The 16,991-nt window shown below is 40.9% G+C and overlaps 1 protein-coding gene across 24 annotated transcripts in view; it reads left to right on the top strand.

Moving 5' to 3' along the window:
• The window catches only part of ANO10 (anoctamin 10), a 268,016-nt gene that overhangs the window by 148,242 nt on the left and 102,783 nt on the right, over positions 1 to 16,991 (top strand). Inside the window, exon 12 of one of the 24 annotated variants that reach the window (XM_086366283.1) lies at positions 1 to 16,991. This exon is cut by the window's left edge and continues 40,374 nt beyond it; it is cut by the window's right edge and continues 13,422 nt beyond it. The exons of the other annotated variants lie outside the window; for them this stretch is intronic. The gene's annotated coding sequence lies outside the window, so the exon portion shown is untranslated. 24 annotated transcript variants of the gene reach the window in all.

The raw sequence follows: 16,991 nt of genomic DNA, 5'->3' as shown, positions 1-16,991 counted from the left end.
AATTGTTATTTACATTCTTAGTGGAGGTGTTTCATGCTTTTTCCTCAGTTCCTCTCTTTGTGTTGATTTCTTTTGCACCTGTAGCTCCCCAGCACTTTGCTGCATCATTATGTAACAAGACTCAAAGCTTCAATGCAAATGGCAGCCATGCTCAGTTTTGCTAAAAAAGAAGAAAAAAAAAATCCTTCTACCTCTGCCATAAAACCGCCTCAGTGGAGTACAGTCTTTGATAAGATGCATGACTGGGCAGTGATGAGAGCTTTCTGTACATGACAGCACTGAAGAAAATCAAGCTGACTTAACTGTTAGAGCAGCCTGTAGATTGGCCCAGAGCCTGTTAGGAACGAATCCTTTTGATTTCTTAAGAGATGATTTCATAGCCTTATGAGAAAATTAATTTTTTATGTCATGGTACAGCTCCCTTCTGTTTGCCTAATACCCTAATACCGGTCTCTTTGTCCAGTCCCCCTACGTCACATGGGTTAGCTCTGCCTGTCCCCACCTCTTCATTCATGGCTGCTTAAGCTTCTGATTGATCCTGAAGGGAGCAAATAAACTTGCTTTGTGACTTGGGACCTGCCACATTTGGCCTCTGAGCCTACTTTCCTCTCCTCATCTGCTGGGCTGACTATTTGCAGTGAATTGTTTGTTGAATTTGGATTTTTCCAAGAGGAGAAGGACTAGGCGATACAAAAATATAAAAATGACTAAAATAAAGTGGGAACATCCTTTTAAGTATCTGAGGGTATTTAAGGGTTTTTACACCACTAGAGGGAGCCCGTATTGTTCTGATTTCTGAATCCTCCAGCAGATAACAGTTTGATTTTATTGGCTGTAGAAAAGGATACCTCCAATCAGGGGTTTACACATGCGTAATTTTAATGATCTTTGGTTTGCTTTTAAGATGGAAAGGAGAAATCACCAGATCAGAACTGCTGTCTACATCGGTGTTCTTGTCCTCCTTATGCTCCATGTCACCGAGTGTGAAGTGGGGGAAGTAATTTGAGCAAGGACCTTGTGCTGGCCCTTTGGGAAGGGGTCTCCGGCTCTCCTCCCCTATCTTCCCCATAATACTCACTGTCAGCTTCCACCTCTTTCCTTCCACCAACCCCCAGGCAGATGTAGCAGTCACGTGTAGGTATCATGCTGGGCTCTGGCCAATCGGAAGGTGAATAATCCAACTGTCTCTCTCATCAGGGTAGGAATCTTAGTCTTAGTGTTGTGTCATGGCTTCTTTCAACCTCTCCTCCCCTCTCACCTCTCAAGAGCTCTGTCCTCAAGATTTCTCAGACCCCTTCACCTCTTCAATCCTTTCAATTTTCTGTCTTTCTATCAGTGGAGTTTTGTTTGTGTTTCATTGTCTGAGGGCATGAAAAGAACTGCTCAAAATACTTGTGTTTTAACATTCAAGTTAGTAAAACTGTGAATATTTTTTTAAGTGTTTCTTAACACTCAACTTATTAAGCTTATTTTATTTGTAAACCTAGTAAATTTTACATGAGATCATCACTTTTATTTATATTTTGATTAATACCCAATAAACTTGTAAACAAACACATTAGGATTCCCTAAACTATTATCCCCAGTACAAAATTAGTTAACATTCAAACTTTGCCTGGAGAACCCTATGGACAGAGGAGCCTGGAGGGCTGCAGTCCATGGGTTGCAAGAGTCGAACGCAGCTGAGCAGCTAACAACACACACAAACTTTACTTGTAGACTTCGTGTATCCAACTCAAACCTGTCAAAAGCTTGATAAAGCATCCTTGCAGTCTAACAAGGAGAATCTTGTGAGCATCAGGCAGCTCACATCAAGTATATCTAACCCACAAAAGTAGTAGATGAAATTCTGTTAAGCATTTTAAATGTGTGGAAAGAAGGAAGCATAAAATAGCCCAGTGATTTTAAAAAACGTTGTTGCACCTTTATGATAAGACTTACCTAAAGTTATTCTATCTGCTTCTTCATCTCGGGTTCCTCACCTACCCGAAGGGAACAGAATTGCTATCTCTGCTGTAACCCATTCAGCAGCTGGGATTGCAGACTCGGTGAGGCTGACCCAGGACCCAGGGCTGGGAATGCTTTTAGTTTTTCTACCAAAGCCACAGTTCATTGAGCCCATCTCACAGGCATGGCCTTATCGTAGTAAGACTCTGTTCACCTTTTAAAAAATATGTCTGAAATTTATAACATTTTGTACTTCCTTACCCCAGTGTATGACAAAGTTCTTTGCTGAAAAATACGAGGTGATTCAGTTTGTCATATCAGCCCCCCACCCTCCATAAACCTTTTCTGCATGCTTCGGCTTTTGTGTCTTTGGTCCCCATTCTAGGTTGACCTAGAAGAAAGTCATACAGATCTGGGAACTTATCTATAGGGGGGGAGTGTGTGTACCTGTGTACATGTGTGTGTGTGCCCATGTCTGTCTGGGATTTAAAAGACAAATCTCATCTTCAGATTAGTTACATTCAAGAGTGGGTATGGTGAGTAAAGTTATAGCTTTATAACTATATAAACTATAAGCTTTATAAATTATATATAGTTATAACTATATAAAGCTTTACAAACTGTATATAACTTTATAACTTTTTGCGTTTGTCTATAAAGTTATAGCTTAGAATAAATGCTCGACAGATTACCCCACCTCGTTTGATTGATTCTAAGGGCACATTTTCCCCACATTTTAACACCTCTGAAATTGACTGCCTGTTACAGTGTCTGTCATCAGGTGGCAGCCATGAAATAGTTACCACTGTCAGTACACGGGCAAATTGAATCTTACTGCCGGTAGAGTGATTTGGCAACCATACCTTGTCATGGTTTCAGCCAGAAAGCTATTAAAGACTCTTAACGGGAAAATGAGGCCTTGAGGGGAAATGAGTGATGATGAATACCTTACTAGTATAAAGAGAAATATATATTCAGTTCAATTCAGTTGCTCAGTCGTGTCCGACTCTTTGCAACCCCATGAATCACAGCACACCAGGCCTCCCTGTCCATAACCAGCTCCCGGAGTTTACTCAAACTCATGTCCATCGAGCCGGTGATGCCATCCAGCCATCTCATCCTCTGTCGTCCCCTTCTCCTCCTGCCCCCAATCCCTCCCAGCATCAGAGTCTTTTCCAATGAGTCAACTCTTCGCATGAGGTGGCCCAAGTATTGGAGTTTCAGCTTTAGCATCAGTCCTTCCAAAGAACACCCACGACTGATCTCCTTTAGAATAGACTGGTTGGATCTCCTTGCAGTCCAAGGGACTCTCAAGAGTCTTCTCCAACACCACAGTTCAAAAGCATCAATTCTTTGGCACTCAGCTTTCTTCACAGTCCAACTCTCACATCCATACATGACCACAGGAAAAACCATAGCCTTGACTAGACAGACCTTTGTTGGCAAAGTAATGTCTCTGCTTTTGAGTATGCTATCTAGGTTGGTCATAACTTTCCTTCCAAGGAGTGAGCGTCTTTTAATTTCATGGCTGCAGTCACCATCTGCAGTGATTTTGGAGCCCCCAAAAATAAAGTCTGACACTGTTTCCCTATGTATTTCCCGTGAAGTGATGGGACCGGATGCCATGATCTTTGTTTTCTGAATGTTGAGCTTTAAGCCAGCCTTTTCACTCTCCTCTTTCACTTTCATAAAGAGGCTCTTTAGCTCCTCTTCACTTTCTGCCATAAAGGTGGTGTCAGCTGCATATCTGAGGTTATTGATATTTCTCCCGGCAACGTTTCTCATGATGTACTCTGCATATATATATATATATATATATATATATATATATATGTATGTATGTATGTATTTGTATCCAACAACTACTAGGCTCTCTTCTTAATAATGATTGGTTGTTAGTTGTTTCTTCGGAGAAGGCAATGGCACCCCACTCCAGTACTCCTGCCTGGAAAATCCCATGGATGGAGGAGCCTGGAAGGCTGCAGTCCATGGGGTCGCTAAGGGTCAGACACAACTGAGCGACTTCACTTTCACTTTTCACTTTCATGCACTGGAGAAGGAAATGGCAACCCACTCCAGTGTTCTTGCCTGGAGAATCCGAGGGACGGGGGAGCCTGGTGGGCTGCCGTCTGTGGGGTCACAGAGTTGGACACGACTGAAGTGACTTAGCAGCAGTTATTTCTTAGGTTTTTACTCAAAGCTACAAATACAGATGATATTTTCTCTTCTCTGCTAACACTTACACTATTTATTTTGCATCGTCTTTTATTGCATTAGCTAGGGCCTCCAAAACGATACTGAATAGTAAATATCTCTGTCTTAGTCTTGACTTAAATGGTAATAGCCTAAGTGTTTCACCATTTAATAAGTTGTTATAGGTTTGTAGTAATGGTCTTGATCTTATTTATGTATCTTTTCACCTTCTGTTTTAGGTAGCTGTTTGCTTGCTTGTTTAGTTCAGAATTACTTGAATTTTACCAAATGATTTTTTAGCTCAATAAAAATGTTTTATTCATATGGTTTGTATTTTTTTACTTTAAAAAATGTAATAAGTTATATTGACAGCTTTCCTAATGGTGAGCATTTCTGCATCCTTGAAATTAAACCTGCTTGATCATTTTATATTATTCAGTTAATTCACTGCTGGATTCTATTTATCAATCCTATATAGATTTAGAAGTTTTACATCTATATGTATAAGTGAATTTGGTCTTTTTTAAAGATCAGGTTTTGGTATTACATAGGTTCTAGTTTCTTTGAATGAACTGGGGTAGCATTTCATCCTTCTCCATGGTTTAGACTGGTTTGAGTATATAGCAAGTGTCTTTTCTCTGATAGTATCTACTGCCCAATGTTAATAAGGGTTACAAAGCTTTTAATCTTTACCTTTATGATTTTATTTTTATTTATTATATTATGACGGTGCTGAGTCTTTGTTGCTTTTGTGTGGGCTTTCTCTAGTTGCAGCGAATGGGGGCTACTCATTGTGGTGCTGGGGTTTCTCACTGCAGTAGCTTCTCTTGTTGCAAAGCAAAGCCTCTAGGTTCGTGGGCTTCAATAGTTGCAGCTTGATGACTCTAGGGCATGGGTCCAGTGGTTGTGGCTTACATGCTGCATGGCATGTGGAATCTTCCAGCCAGGGATCGAACCTGTGTCCCTTGCTTTGGCAGGCAGATTCTTTTTTTTTTTTTTATTGATTTTAATTGGATGCTAATTACTTTACAATATTATAGTGGGTTTTGCCATATATTGACATGAATCAGCCATGGGTGTACATGTGTCCCCCATCTTGAACCCCCTCTCCCACCTCCCTCCCCGTCCCGTCCCTCAGGCAGATTCTTATTCCCTCTGTCTTCCAAACTGCCAGGATATGGGTTCTTTTGATGTTTTGCTTTTTATTTTGCTGGTGTTTATAGGAAAAGTTTTAGAGTTGCAATTATTTTCAGGCTGAATGCATATTGCAACTGGAAGGAACAAATGGAGGGAAGAGCTGTACATATACCAGCTAAGGCTTTTGCTGTTGGAAATGTCAGTAGATTTAGTAAGAAAAAGGAGAACAGGACTGGTTGTCAAAAGCCTGGTTCTAGCCCCAACTCCCTGAAAACTGGGTGACATTAAGCAGGCCTTCTCTGAGCTTCAAGTTGTCTTCTCCTCATCTGTGTGTCTGCTTAATATAATTTCTGTGAAGATCAGAAAAATAGTATTCAAGGCCTTCCAAAACCTTAAAAGCTCCGTATTGATCCAGAAGGTACTTAATGGGATTATGATTAGTTATAATAGAAGAGCTCTTCAACAAAAGGAGATTTTTATTTGTAAATGTTTAAGTAGTTGTTTATTTATTGTGAGACCGTCTTTTTTTTTTAATTAAGACCACTAATGACCTTGAGAGAATATAAAAACAGGTTTTTAATTTTGTTATGTAATATCAATTTTAAAGATGTTACGCACTGTATACTAATGAGCCAGGCCAAGTAACACCAAGTAACACTTTTATTTTCTGGCACCATTAGCAATATTAACAAAGTGAACAAAACATTACCTCATTAATTTTGTGGATGTCACTGTACTTTTCTTATGCTCGCAGAAGAAGATTTTTTTGTGTGTGCCCTCTTATTTAGTCGCCTGGAAATAGACTCCCCCTTTTTAGTAGCAAAATGCTTCTTTAGCGCACAAAAAAAGGGAAAATAATTTTCTCCAGCATGTACCAGTACTATTCATTAACTGAATCACAGAATGCTCTGAACACCTGAAATGGAAATGGTCAAAGAGTCCATCCTGCCAGCCTGTGTGGTCTCTAGCGTCACTGTGATCACCCGCTGCCTCCTCCTGCCGCTGGTCTTCAGGGTCCTCATACTGTGCCCCTCCATACACAGTCCTGGCTTATGAGTCCTTAGAGCCAGACGAGGTGCTAGGGTCATTCACTTTAGTCATCTGTGTCTTCAGCTTGGTTGGGAACCAGGCCATGTGTTGAGTGTCACCCCGGGGTGCATCTGCAGGGACTAACGGTGGGCTGCAGTCCATGGGGTCGCTAAGAGTCGGACACGACTGAGCGACTTCACTTTCATTTTTCACTTTCCTGCATTGGAGAAGGAAATCAGTGTTCTTGCCTGGAGAATCCCAGGGACAGGGGAGCCTGGTGCTGCCGTCTATGGGGTCGCACAGTGTCAGACACGACTGAAGCGACTTAGCAGCAGTGGTGGCAGAAGTATGGTCCCTTTGATGAAATGTGAATGAAAAGAACAAAACCTGTCACGTGAAGGAAAAATTGCAAGATTTCCTCCAAACACTTTAAAAATATCTGGTTACTAAACTCACTGAGAAAAGGCCAAGAGCAGGAAGCAGACCTTCTTTTCTCTGTGTTGAGCCACTTTCCAGTACAAATGGACAAACCTTGACAAAGAAGAGAATGGATTTTTTTTTTCCCTGAAGAATGATCGTCTTGTTGGATTTCTGCTTTGTAGCATTTGGTGCTGATCACTCATCAGTGCCCAGAGCACAGGAAGCTTAGAGCATGCGATCATTTGTTCCTAAGAGGAGATATAATTAAATAATTCTTGAACATGGCCCCAAATTGAATCTCGTAAGGCATAAATTCAATAAACAGTCTCTTGCTCTAACATCGATGTCTTATTTATTGGATTGCCTCCCCATTACCCGTATCTTCTGGAAGCTGGTCTCCCTGCTCCCTGACTGCAGTGGGTGCAGCCAGGGTTCCTGGTGGGAGCTGCCCTGCCACACCCTACCCCATTCCCTGCCCAGTGGTGAGCTTGTGAGCGTGCAGCCCAGCCTCCACTGTGCAGCCTTCCCTGGAGGGTTTGGAATCACCGGCCAGGGATGCCTGTGTCGGTCTGGCTGCCCTCCTGGTGAGGGGGGTTAAGTCTGGAACTGTTGTTCTTGGCCGCTTAGGTTGCACATTTTGGAAAGTGGAGAGAGCCCCTCAGGAGGCAGAGAGCAGTCAGAAGTAGGAACTCAGAAAAGGGAGAGACTCGGGGGCCAGGGCTTGTTGTGAGCACGTTCACCTGAGTGTGTCGTCCACTGAGATACCCACTCCAGAGGGCATGGCTGTCCTGAGAGCAGTTTCTGGAGCAGATTCTTATGAACTGGTGGGCTTCACTCTTGGGGGTAGGTGGCATGAATCAGATAACTGATCACATGCTTGCAGCCCAGAGTTCCCATGGTTCTCTAAAGGCACAAATTAAGGGTCAACCTTAGTACTAATTGTACTTTAGAAGCTAGATTTTACACATATTTCTGCTTATAATTGACCACACAGTCCATTTCCTTTTCTAATCATACTTAACTTTTGCAAGTAACACATACTCATAATCTTAAAAACTGAATACTCTTTTGAAAGTGGTAACAAAATAAGAGGTCACTGCCCCTTTCTAATATCCTAGAGTCAGTGACTCAACATTTTAGCCCTTTCTTCTCCTGCGTGTTACCTGTACATTTCCAAATGTTTTTCAGTGTTACTGATTTCCTGCTATGTAATATGAATGCTTTTATACCCACCATGTACTTTTGCTGCTCCATCCTCCTTGTGTAGTTTTATATCACGGCTTTTGCTTAAATTAATCTTTAAATGATTATGTTACTGTGCAGGTATTATTTATAGATGATCATGTAGCGTGTCATGATCAGGTTTTCTTAAACGTAATTGAGCTGATAAGTGACCAGTCAGTGTTCTTTTCTTTGTAGAGGGTGTTCCTGTAATCCATGTCATCCTGTTCCTTCTGGTCAGGCTACTCCTTGAATATGCTTCCCAGTTCTCACCCTCACTTGCAATATCTTAAGAATTTACTCTTCTTCATCCCATACCTTTTATTAGTCCCCTTCCTGTGCTGGCAAGAGCATTCAAGAAATTTTGGAGTCTTGTATGTCAGAAAACAGCTTCATGCCCGTTTTCCTTCCAAATTTGGAAGACGTTGCTTGGTTGCCTCCAGCATCGCTGTTGACAGGCTGATGCCAGTCTTACCCCTAGTCTTTTGTATGTGACCTGTTCATCCTCTCTAGAAGCTTCCACAGTCGTCTCTTGGCCCTGGCGGTTAGAAATTCATAGTAATATGCCTCTGTGGGTTGGTGTTTTTGTTTTCTTTACCATCAGTTGAATTTGACATTTGCAGTCTTGTTCTTCAGTTCTGTGAAATGTCTTGATTTATCTCTTTGAAAATCATTTCTTCCCCATCATCTCACTTCTTTATGTCTGGGCCTCTTTTGCATCATCTGGGCTTATCATTTGTTATGCGTTTTTTCCCCCACCCTCAATTCCTGTCTCCTTTTTTGGTGTGTTTTGCATTGCTTTTGTCTGTTTGCAAAGATGTCTTCAGCAACATTCTCTAATTCTTCTATTGAATTTATTTCTGCTATGAGATGTTCAGCGTCCAAGAGCTCTTCTTTGTTCACTCGCCCTCAATTTTTTTTTTTTTAGAGATTTTTGACGTGGACCATTTTTAAAGTCTTAATTGAATTTGTTACAAATTTTTGTGACAAATTTGATTCTGTTTTATGTTTTGGTGTTTTGGCCACAAGACGTGGAATTTTAGTTCCCCAAGTGGGGATTGAACCCTCACTTCCTACACTGAAAGGCGAGGCTTTCACCACTTGACTGCCAGGGAATACCCCTTCCCACTCCCTTTTAAAACTAGTATTCTGTACTTTGTTTCCTGAAGGCAGTGTGGTCTCTGAACTTTTCTTCTGTCCCCTGCCTTGTCTCCGTCTCTGGCCCTCTCTTGCAGTGTAGGGGCGTCTTCACTGTTGGGGTTGCTGGAGAGACAGTCTGTGGTCATCCACTGGGCTGGAGGCCTGGCTCTCAGGGTTGGGAGAGAGGGACTCGGAGGAGGCTCTGTCCTCCTGCAGAACTTCAGCTGGCCCTACAGAGATCCCAGAGCCCTGCCTCCTGAGCTTTGCTGGGGTCTGGACACTGCGGGCTGTCATTTCAGTGAGGTTTTGAAGAATAGAAATAAAAATTGATCAGTTTGTTTCAAAAGCCTCTGAAATCCCAGTATTAGTTTTTTTTTGTTTGTTTGTTTTTTCTTAACCCTTGACTATTCTCTGCAAAAGGCCCTTTAACAATTAATCTTAGGTTCTCTAATTATTTTCATGTTTATTAGTGGTACAGTTTGATTATACAGATTTCCACAAAGTGATCTAACTCAGGATTTCCTGATAAGATGGTGAGGTAAGGGGAGAAGCTTACAAAGAAAAAGAAAGGGGGGGTAACTCCACTGGTACAGAAACAGGGAGCTGGCAGGGAATTGGTGCCCACTGCATCCTATAAGCACAGAGTTTTCACCTGATGTAACATGGGAGGGAAAGAAGGACAGATTAACTTCAGGAAAACCGCCCGGAATCAATCTGTGACTTCCCTCTCCTGAGAAGATTGGTGCAATGTCATGAGGATTAAATTCCACAAATTCCAGCAAATCACTGCAAACCCTGCTAACCGAAGAGACAACAGCTGGCCTGGGAGAAGCAGGGGCTGTCTACCCTAGGATTCAATAACATTCGAGACTTGGCACAGGATACTGCTGTGGTAAAACAAAAATTTAGGGACAGCCATCAGGTCTCCCGACAGTTATTTTTATTGAGTTGCTTCTGTTTCCTTTTGGTTCTTAGTTAAATGTGATTAAGTACATGACAGTTATATGGAAAAAATAAATAGCCAAAAAGAAAATACATCACTCAAATCTAACACCAGAGAAGACTAGTTAACATAAAATAATAGTGAATAAACAGCATATCAAAACATCTGATTCTGAAGTCTGTTCAGTTCAGTCACTTAGTCGTGTCTGACTCTTTGCGACCCCATGGACCACAGCACGCCAGGCTTCCCTGTCTATCACCAACTCCTGGAGCTTACCCAAACTCATGTCCATTAAGTCGGTGATTCCATCCAACTATCTCACCCTCTGTCATCCCCTTCTCCTCCTGCCCCCAATCCCTCCCAGCATCAGAGTCTTTTCCAATGAGTCAACTGTTCGCATCAGGTGGCCAAAGTATTGGAGTTTCAGCTTCAGCATCAGTCCTTCCAAGGAACACCCAGGACTGATCTCCTTTAGAATGGACTGGTTGGATCTCCTTGCAGTCCAAGGGACTCTCAAGAGTCTTCTCCAACACCACAATTCAAAAGCATCAATTCTTCGGCGCTCAGCTTTCTTTATAGTGCAACTCTCAACATCCGTACATGACTACTGGAAAAACCATAGCCTTGACTAGACAGACCTTTGTTGGCAAGTAATGTCTCTGCTTTTTAATATGCTGTCTAGTGAGTCAGGTCAAATAAATGCTGAGATAATGACTATGAAGAGTTTTGGAAAAAATAATGCAGGGGAAGGGGATTGCCTTATCATGTGTTATAAAGCTGCAGCCACTGAAAACCGTGGTATTGGCACCAGAATAGACAGACAGATAAATAGCACAGAATAGAAAGCTGTAAAAACTGTGGAAGTAAAAGTCACTCAGTTGTGTCCAACTCTCTGCGACCCCATGGACATACGGTCCATGGAATTTTCTAGGCCAGAGTACTGGAGTGGGTAGCCTTACGCTTCTCCAGGGGATTTTCCCAACCAAGGGATTGAACTCAGGTCTTCTGCATTGCAGATGGATTCTTTACCAACTGAGCTATCAGGGAAGCCCAGCAAAAGTGTAGATATACATATATTTGATGTATGTTATGATAGGTATTTCCTGTCCAAAGAGATAAATTGATTATTGAATGGTGTTAGGACAACTGGCTGGCTATTTGTGGGGGGTGATTAAAGTTAAATCCCCTCTTTGAATTAAGCATTAGATATAGATTCAAAAAATTAAAGATATAAATATAAAAATGAAAATCATTAAAGTACTAGAAAGAATTACAAGTGAATATTTAGTTGATCTTTGAATGGGGAAACCTTTTACTATAAGAATGACACCAAAGGAAGAAACTGTAACAGTGGAGACTCACAAGTTTTTCACAATGTTGAATGTAAGGTTGAAGACTGAAAAGCTGCTGTTTGTCTGATATTAAATGTTAGCCTCTCCTTATAATAGTATACCTTGCCACTACGAAAATAAAACTGTATATAAAGCCTTATCACTGGGAAGACAACCTTGATATAATGCTAAGTGAAAACCTTACAAATGTGTATGTTTACATGTATGCATTTCTATAGGAAAAGGCCTGAACGGTTGTAATCCAAATGTTAACAGCACTGTTTTTTCTTTGGCTTTTAAGATCTGGGTAATTTCTTTCCCTTTGAATTTTCTGTGTCTTTACATTTTTAAAAATCATTATTATATATTTAATTAATCTAAAATCCAAAGGACGAAAACATTTTGCAAAATAACTGGTGATAATGAAATTGGAGAGAAAACAGAGGTTTAAACTTCCCTTCCCTGGTGGCTCAGATGGTAAAGAATCTGCCTGCAATGCAGGAGACCTGGGTTCGATCCTTAGGTCAGAAAGATTCCCCTGGAGAAGGAAATGGCAACCCACTGCAGTATTCTTGCCTAGAGAATTCAATGGACAGAGGACCCTGGCAGGCTACGCCCAGGAGGTTGCAAAGAGTTGGACATGATTGAACAACTAACACTTTCTTGTGTTACACTTGACTAGATAGGTTTCTTAGAAGGATCTTAGGGATCATCTGTTTTATTGCATGATAACAGCATTTCATTACATGGCCACTTAAATCTATCATGACCATAAATGCACATTTCTGTAAGCATAAAAGCCAAATGTATACATTCCTTCTAAAATAACTCTAAAAGATAGTATTTTTAAATGATGATTTCTCTTACTGTAGTTGATATTTGTTTATATATACATTCATTCCCTTTAACCAGTCTTTGTTCTGTTTAGTTTCTCTGAATTATACAAAGAACAGTTTTTAACATATAAATATACTGTGAAACATCAAAGTTAGTGAAGGTGCCTCTTAGTGAAAGCTTTGGTTTAGCCAGCTTAAAATGTTAATAAGTTAAAATGGTAATCAAAGAGAGATTGTTTTAGCTCATTGCCAACCAAGGAGCTTTCAACTGCCAATAAGAAAACCCTCATTTCTGGAGAAATGTTTCCCCTCCTGCTTGGAGTCCTCCATTTATTGACTTGGAGAAACAGTCTTATTTCTGGATAATTAAGTCTGGTGGATTTTTTGAGCCCACTGGCTTTCTCTCATGAGCCAATGTGTTGACAGACTTCCATTAAGAGAAATGAAGAGATTAGAAAAAAGAGAGCTCAGATTTTCTCTGTACTCAAACCTCTCCCCTCCTTAACCCCTGGCAGTCACTGACCTGTTCTTCACTACAGTTTTGCCTTTTCCAGAATATCATACACACGGAATCATATAGCATATAGCTTTTTGGGTCTGTTTTCTTTCTCTTAGCATAGAACATTTGAAATCTATCCATGTTATTGCACTTATTAATAGTTCCTTTGTGTTACTGAGTAGCATTTCATTGTATGGATGCACCACAGTTTGTTCTTCTGTAGAAAAGGAATATTTTCATTGTTTTCAGTCTTTGCAATTTTGGGTAGAGCTACTATAACCATTTGCCCAGAGTATTTTGTATGAATATAGGTTTTCATTTCACTTGAATAAAATACCTAGGAGTGGGATTGCTGTGCGATATGTTAAGGGAATATTTGAAATTGTAAGGAACCACCAGTTGTCTCTCACAATGACTGTAACGTTTTGCATTCTCATCAGCAATGTGTGATTTCCAGTTGCTCCACATCCTTGTCAGCACTTGGTATTGACAGGTTTTGTTTTTTGTTTGCTTTCCGCTCTAATAAGTGTGTCAGAGAAGGCAATGGCACCCCACTCCAGTACTCTTGCCTGGAAAATCCCATGGATGGAGGAGCCTGGTGGGCTACAGTCCATGGGGTTGCTAAGAGTCGGACACAACTGAGCGACTTCACTTTCACTTTTCACTCTCATGCATTGGAGAAGGAAATGGCAACCCACTCCAGTGTTCTTGCCTGGAGAATCCCAGGAACGGGGGAGCCTGGTGGGCTGCCGTCTATGGGGTCGCACAGAGTCGGACGCGACTGAAGCAACTTAGCAGCAGCAGCAGCAGCAGCTAATAGGTGTGTTGTGTTATCTGCCCTTGTGTTTCTCTATTGACTCATGTTTTTAGGTGTTTGTTTGTGATCACATATTTTCTTTGATGAAGTGACTGTCATGTTGACTTACGAAGCATCTAGGTCAGTTTCCTATAGGCTGTTTCACAGTGTAGATCTGTCATTTTTTCTCTTCTGCCCTCCCTCACTCTCTTTCTTCCTTGTTTCCTTTCTTCCTTTTTTCTTTTTTAAAAACTAGTTCCTCTGTTCCTATATTATATTGGAAATTAGAGCTGGAGGATTCATTTAATTAAGTTTAAACAATTTTGTAAGAATATTTCATGAATGATGTATATGTGAGGGGTTTTAAAAAATGAATTGGAGCAGATTCAAAGTCACACCTTGATGCTGTCACTCACAACATTGTAGCAGCTTCTTCAAGGGTGAGAAGAGCTAGACTGATGCCTTTGACTGTGTGAGAGGGACAAATGGGATCAAATGCAGGTGGACAGGTTGGACCTCAATCCAGAGAGAGCAGTGGAGGGTCCAGGCAGCTAGTGGGGTTGAGTGATGGTGGGAACTCACACGTATTCTCTTCTGAAAGCTTCTCTTCTCTCCATGAAATTGCAAGGTCAGTGCCAAAAGCAAGGAAGTGGAGAGAGGTATTAGATGTTGGATTTGGACTTGGAGATATGTGGAGTTGGATAGGAGAGTGGGAGATTGAATGGACCAGGGAAAAAGAGCAAATGCCAGGCCCTAAGACCCCTCCTGAGGACATGGATTCAAAGTGGGGTCAATTGGAGTTGTGTTTTTTCCTGAAGCCATTGTTGTAAGTGTGTTCTTAATAATTAGAGCCATATTAGTTAATCACAGGCCTTTACTTTGGGGGATTTTATCAAAGTGTGGGGATATCAATGGAGTATATCATTCAGACTGGTTACAGTGCAGAATTGTGACATCCTTGATGTTCATCCAAATACCCTGAATACCCATCCTCTGTAGGAGACAGGCATTAGGAGGTTTCAGACCAAAGTAGAAAATCTAGACTTGCAAGGAATATTCCATTTCCTCAGCATAGAATTTTGAAATTTTGGAACTTAGTTTTCTCAAAATATGTGAGTAAGGAGAAAAATAACTGATTATTTATACTTGATTTTTTCCCGTTAGTATTTCTTTTTAAATTGGATACACTTTTTCTGTTAGTTAAACCTGAGATTGAATCAGTTCAGTTCAGTCACTCAGTCATGTCTGACTCTTTGAGACCCCATGGATTGCAGCATGCCAGGCTTCCCGGTCCATCACCAACTCCTGGAACTTGCTCAGTCTCATGTCTATTGAGTCGGTGATGCCATCTAACCACCTCATCCTCATCCATCTTTCCCAGCATCAGGGTCTTTTCCAGTGATTCAGTTCTTCGAATCAGGTAGCCAAAGTATTGGAGCTTCAGCTTCAGCATCAGTCCTTCCAATGAATATTTAGGGCTGATTTACTTCAGGATTGACTGGTTGGATGATGGCTCAGAGGTGAAAGTGTCTGCCTGTAATGCAGGAGACCTGGGTTCGATCCCTGGGTCAGGAAGATCCCCTGGAGAAGGAAATGGCAACCCACTCCAGTATTCTTGCCTGGAGAATCCCATGGATGGAGGAGCCTGGAGTGCTTCAGTCCACAGGGTCACAAAGAGTCGGACACGACTGAGCGACTTCACTTCACTTTCACTTCCTTTAGAATTGACTGGTTGGATCTCCTTGTACTCCAAGGGACTCTCAAGAGTCTTCTCCAACACCACAGTTCAAAAGCATCAATTCTTTGGTGCTCAGCTTTATTTATAATCCAACTCTCACATCCGTACATGACTACTGGAAAAACCATAGCTTTGACTAGATGGACCTCTGTTGTCAAAGTAACATCTCTGGTCTTTAATGTGCTGTCTAGGTTGGTCATAGCTTTTCTGCCAAGGAGCAAGCGTCTTAATTTCATGGCTGCAGGCACCACCTGCAGAGATTTTGGAGCCCCCCAAAATAAAGTTTCTCACTGTTTCTATTGTTTCCCCATCCCCATATTCATGGGATTGAATATTTGATGTTTAATTGAATGTTTAAATAGGTTTCCAACTTGGGAAAAGTGTTTTTTGAGTATTTTTTCTGGGCCCTTACAGCAGTATTATGTAAGAGAGGAAATCATTATAACATCCTTCTAAAAATATTTTAATGGAAAATAATTTTGCAATCAGAATATATCTGTTGAAAGATGTAATATTAAAAACTGAAATCTTGATTTCTAGTGTATTTTTAAATTAACAGACTTTAATTTTTAGATCAGTTTTTGTTTGAAGAAAAATTATATTGAAAGTACAGAGTTAACTCAAAGCAGTTTCCACTATTATTAACATCTTTCATTAGTTTAGTACATTTGTTACTGTTGATGAACTAATATTGATACAATATTATTAACTAAGGTCCGCAGTTTACATTAGGGTTCACTCTGTGTTGTATATTCTATGGGTTTTGACAAATGCATGATGCCACCATTATAGTATTATAGAAAATAGTTCCAACATTTTCAGAAATCTCCTGCACTACAGTTCTTTATCATGCCCTTCCTCCCTGCCACCACTCATCTTTATACTGTCTCTATACTTTTGTCCTTTCTTGAATGTCACAGAATTGGATTCATATAATATGTAGCTTTATCAGATTGAATTTTTTCACTTAGTAATATGCATCTAAGGTTCTTCCTTATCTTTTCTTTAAAAAATATTTATGTATTTGACTGTGCCCGGTCTTATTTGTGGCATGCAGGCTCTTTTTAGTTGGGGCATGAGGAATCTAGTGCCCCAACCAGGGATTTAAACCCTTGTGCCCTGCACTGGGAGTGGAGAATCCCAGCCACTGGACCACCAGGGACATCCCCTCCCTGTTATTTCATGAACTGACAGCTCATTTCTTCTCATCACTGAATAATACTGCATTGTATAGCTGTCCCTCCTAATCTGTTTATCCGGTCATCTACCGAAGGACTCTTGGTTTCTTCCAGTTTGGGGCAGTTGTAAATAAAGTGGCTACAAACTACAATGTAATTTTAAAAATACAGTTGTAATTGCTGATCCTTCTTTTAAGTTAAGCAGTATCTACATTTGCTATTGGGCTTCCCTATAGCTCCATAGTAAAGAGTCCACCTGCCAGTGTAGGAGATGCAAGTTTGATCCCTGGGTTGGAACGATCCTCTGGAGAAGGAAATGGCAACCCACTCCAGTATTTTTGCCTAGGAAATCCCATGGGCAGAGAAGCCTGGTGGACTACAGCCCATGGGAAAGAGACACGTGTACCCCAATGTTCATCACAGCACTGTTTATAATAGCCAGGACATGGAAGCAACCTAGATGCCCATCAGCAGATGAATGGATAAGAAAGCTGTGGTACATATACACAATGGAGTATTACTCAGCCATTAAAAAGAATACATTTGAATCAGTTCTAATGAGATGGATGAAACCGGAACCTAT

Source organism: Bos grunniens, chromosome 22 (assembly GCF_055505025.1).
Source record: "Bos grunniens cultivar Pamir isolate PY7600 chromosome 22, Bosgru_T2T1.0, whole genome shotgun sequence".
Taxonomy (NCBI): Eukaryota; Metazoa; Chordata; class Mammalia; order Artiodactyla; family Bovidae; genus Bos; species Bos grunniens.
The sequence above is the reverse complement of the archived record's forward strand: the minus strand, read 5'-3'. Positions and strand labels throughout refer to the sequence as shown.